This window comes from Salmo trutta, chromosome 28 (genome assembly GCF_901001165.1).
Source record: "Salmo trutta chromosome 28, fSalTru1.1, whole genome shotgun sequence".
In the NCBI taxonomy this organism is placed as follows: Eukaryota; Metazoa; Chordata; class Actinopteri; order Salmoniformes; family Salmonidae; genus Salmo; species Salmo trutta.
In genome coordinates this window covers 13,691,441-13,696,327 of record NC_042984.1, presented here as the reverse complement: position 1 = coordinate 13,696,327, position 4,887 = coordinate 13,691,441, and the positions used below count along the sequence as shown (strand labels likewise).

Here is a 4,887-nt window from a genome sequence, read left to right as displayed (position 1 = left end):
GGCTATAGAGACCTAGAATACATGGAACCTGGGGTATGGCTATAGAGACCTAGAATACATGGAACCTGGGGTATGGCTATAGAGACCTAGAATACATGGAACCTGGGGTATGGCTATAGAGACCTAGAATACATGGAACCTGGGGTATGGCTATAGAGACCTAGAATACATGGAACCTGGGGTATGGCTATAGAGACCTAGAATACATGGAACCTGGGGTATGGCTATAGAGACCTAGAATACATGGAACCTGGGGTATGACTATAGAGACCTAGAATACATGGAACCTGGGGTATGGCTATAGAGACCTAGAATACATGGAACCTGGGGTATGACTATAGAGACCTAGAATACATGGAACCTGGGGTATGGCTATAGAGACCTAGAATACATGGAACCTGGGGTATGGCTATAGAGACCTAGAATACATGGAACCTGGAGTATGGCTATAGAGACCTAGAATACATGGAACCTGGGGTATGGCTATAGAGACCTAGAATACATGGAACCTGGGGTATGGCTATAGAGACCTAGAATACATGGAACCTGGAGTATGGCTATAGAGACCTAGAATACATGGAACCTGGGGTATGGCTATAGAGACCTAGAATACATGGAACCTGGGGTATGGCTATAGAGACCTAGAGGACTCATCTTTCAATCTGTGCCATTAAGCACCTGTGACAGCATCAGCGCCATCTCCATTTTGAAGTAGTCAATTTTCTTCATTACTATTTCTTATCCCTCCTGATGACCCAGTTGGACATGACTCCAACAGAGAGCCCATGCTGGTATGGCCTTTTGGCCACTAGAGGCCTCGATCATTCTCTATGGGTATGACTTTAAATTATATTCTATAAAATGAAAAAGTATTCTCAAATGGGTTTTTATTGTTTTGTGATAGAGAGATAATGTTAAATGCTGCTTTAATGTCACCTTTAGGAGGCTATTAAGTTTGCAAACTGAAACCAGCATCCTGAAATCATGACATTCTTGTGTGTAATACCGATGTCAGAACCTTGAGTGAAAATGCAGAATGCGTGTGTGTGAGTTGTACCTTTCTCTATCTGGCGTTTGGCGTTTGAGGAACATTGATGAACGTCTAATTCTGACGTGAGAATATGAGAGCTTGTAGCTACCCTGCTATCGCTCTGTGTGTGTCTGTGTGTGTCTGCCCGCTTACCAATCATATTATCTAAATGAAGAGAAGGATGAATTCTGTAATTGGCCTACATTGAAGATTCAGACCCAATTGCATTATTCCCGGTAGGTTAAAACCCCACCTAGAATCTGGGTCAATCAATAATATAAATATGAACTGTACTTATCATAATATTTCTCATAAATAGTTTCTCTAAAATAGTAATTGGTCAATAAACAATGTATTTATTCAGCTAGAAGCCCAATAATAAAACGTATCGTCATGATCTGGATGTTACTACATGTGAATCACTATAGCTTTGTAGGCAATGTGTGCCTCTTTGCCCCTGTTTTTTACTATGTGTGTTTGAGGGGGTGAATTGTGTCGATTGAAATGCCTATAGGTGTGAATGTTTTCTTTGTGGGTTTGTTTTGTTCTTTTGTGCACATATGGATCTTTACGCACCTATGTATAGGCCTACTTAAGCGTGCGCGCACACGCAGACATAGGGGAATGTTTCATTTGCTCGTAGGTATGTCCTTTCCATTCGTTATATTACTAAATAGCTGTTGATTTGTATTTAGTATAAAATAAGCACAGGCACATTTATGTTTTACGTCTTTAAACTTTATTCAGTCTAGTAATATATTTACCATCATGCCGAGTAAAGAAAACAGACAGGCTACCCACATTCAGGATTACGCATAGGCCGCCTATCCCCTTGCCATGTTGCGCATATGGAGAGACGCCAAAACTAGTTTGCATTGCAGGCCGCCATGACCGCCATGATATATCTTTCCAATGTGATGTAACGAGGTTGAGCTCCTTGCAAGCAGACGTCCACACCCTGTGAATGTGGGAATGTATGGTTGAGGCATGTAGCTTCTTAAAGACAATTATAAATCAAAGGTGGTAATCGGAAAGCACACATTGATATTATATTACATTCCAATATGGTTACGACCACACAAGGGACCACAGGTTAGTTTCTTCGACGTAGGCTCCTGTATATCTACAGCATTGTGCTTTCAGAGGGAAGGTAAGCCACCTATGTACGTATAGGCGCATGTACATTGGAAATCACTATGGCGAGAACTCATTGCAAAACAAATATTACATTGCAATTTGTATCCAAACGGCCCTTTTTCATTTTTGATGTAATACATTTTTTGGTTTGTAAGCACCCGTTCATTTGTTTATGCAAGAGGATATATGTTGAGTGCGTTATCTCCCTTCACGTAAGAACTCATTGCAGAATTATTTTCCAAATCTATGCCTATAACAAGCTACTCTCTGAGGAACCTGATAGCGCGGGCTTTTGCTTTCAAAACACCGCGCTCCTATTATAAACCACGTTCATTTTTTATTTCATTTTTTAACCTTTATTTAACTAGGCAAGTCAGTTAATAACAAATTCGTATTTACAATGACGGCCTACCAAAAGGCACAATACCTCCTGATGGGACGGGGGCTGGGATTAAAAATAAATAAATAAATAAATAATAATAATAATATATATATAAAGAGAGACCTAAGACAACAACATAGCAAGGCAGTAACACATGACAACACAGCATGGTAGCATCACAACAGGACAACAACATGGTAGAAAAACAACATGGTAGAAATACTAATTTGGGAGACAATGGTTATTATTATACAGACTTTTACATGAAACGTCTGTGGAAATCAATAGCATCATACATTTGGTTCGTGTGTAATGTGGAGGTAGGCCCATCATGGTAACACATTAGGTTCGTGTGTAATGTGGAGGTAGGCCCATCATGGTAACACATTTGGTTCGTGTGTAATGTGGAGGTAGGCCCATCATGGTAACACATTAGGTTCGTGTGTAATGTGGAGGTAGGCCCATCATGGTAACACATTAGGTTCGTGTGTAATGTGGAGGTAGGCCCATCATGGTAACACATTAGGTTCGTGGGTAATGTGGAGGTAGGTCCATCATGGTAACACATTAGGTTTGTGTGTAATGTGGAGGTAGGCCCATCATGGTAACACATTTGGTTCGTGTGTAATGTGGAGGTAGGCCCATCATGGTAACACATTAGGTTCGTGTGTAATGTGGTGGTAGGCCCATCATGGTAACACATTAGGTTCGTGTGTAATGTGGAGGTAGGTCCATCATGGTAACACATTAGGTTCGTGTGTAATGTGGAGGTAGGCCCATCATGGTAACACATTAGGTTCGTGTGTAATGTGGAGGTAGGCCCATCATGGTAACACATTAGGTTCGTGTGTAATGTGGAGGTAGGCCCGTCATGGTAACACATTATTTCTTCAACATTCCTCTTTAATCTGACACACACAGAGACCGAGCACCTGACTAAAATGTGGAGAAAATGATTAAGCACAAACACAATTTCAAGAAATCTACCTTTAATTACAACGACACGTAATTTAGACAGTTTATTTATCCTTCCCAAATGAAAACATGTATGCACAAGATAAAGGAATGTTAAAAACATCAAAGAAATGAAACAGTCCTTCAGTACTCACAAAACACATCAACCATAACAATAACACATTCTAATTATTTGAGCGGTGCCTAAAATGCAATACAATCCATTCAAATAACCATTAGCTACTATCACTTCGAAAAGAGTCATCAAAGATTTCGCTATTCGTTAGGTTAGTTCATTTTCAACCTTATTGAATCACCTGCCATGCATTTGCTCTTACGAAATGCCATTCTTCAGGCCGTCTCATTGCATTCGTCTGTGACAGACCCGCCATTTTCCTTCCTAATAGCCAAGCGCCCAACCGGATCAGCTCAACTGAACCAACCGCCGGCTGAATAGTATCCTCTCTCTCGTCGTCTCTCAGGATCAAACACGATCACCACATTAAAACTAGAAGACAACCAAAACAAAATCAAATGTAATTCAATATCGAAGATTCCATGTAGGACTCCATTTTAATGACGTATGAATAAAAGCATCCACCAAAAGAATAACACGGTGTTTCTAGTGTCCTATAACTTTATAAAGCCTATTGAAGGAAAGGAAACAAAACATTGCTCTCCCATTGTGCGACCAACACATTCCGGGGTGAATTCTGGCCCCCTGTGGTTGATAGGCAGCAGTTTGAGGAGCCTCGAGCCTCTGCAGTTAGAGGACGGTGAATATGTGTGGCAAAGAAATCCAACAAATTACCGACGTCATCGTCCCAGGGCCAAGGTTGGTGGGTGTGACAAGTCTTCTAGCCTTGATCTCTGCCTTCTAGCATCTCCCCCCTCATCCTCTGTCACAACTAACTTCCCCCTCTTCCGCCCTCAGCTTCATTCTGGAGGGTGACTGGGTAGTGTGTTACATAGAACAAACACACACACAAAGAGAGAGAGAGAGAGCGAGAGAGATAACAAAATTGAATGGAATTATGCATCCTTCTCAAAGAAGAACATAACCCAAATGCATTATCTATACATTATTTTTCAGAAGAAACGATGGAAATATAAAATAGGTATTAAAGCTTATGCCAACATGTTATAAAACTTGTCATGCGTGAAAACGTATACATTTTACAGGGACAATAAAGTGTATTTACTGGGCGTGCTAAAGCTGGCGAAGTTACCTGCTGTAGTTTAATGGGAGGGGTCAAAGTTGGACTCTCTACACATTCCTTTTTCTGTTCCCACTCACTCCCATTGGTCGATACAGATTTCCGGGCAAAAGGGGCTCCTTGATTCCACTTTATTGCAGCGGGTTAGAGGTGAAAGCCTTGACATT

The 4,887-nt window shown here is 41.0% G+C and overlaps 1 long non-coding RNA gene across 1 annotated transcript; it reads right to left on the bottom strand.

Annotated features, from left to right (window-relative positions):
* Positions 1-3,521: 3,521 nt before the first annotated feature.
* On the bottom strand, positions 3,522-4,513 carry LOC115165539 (uncharacterized). Its single transcript, XR_003870195.1, has 2 exons — positions 4,315-4,513; positions 3,522-4,011 (listed from the first exon to the last, which is right to left on the bottom strand). It is a non-coding gene; the product is annotated as an uncharacterized LOC115165539 (long non-coding RNA).
* Positions 4,514-4,887: the final 374 nt, after the last annotated feature.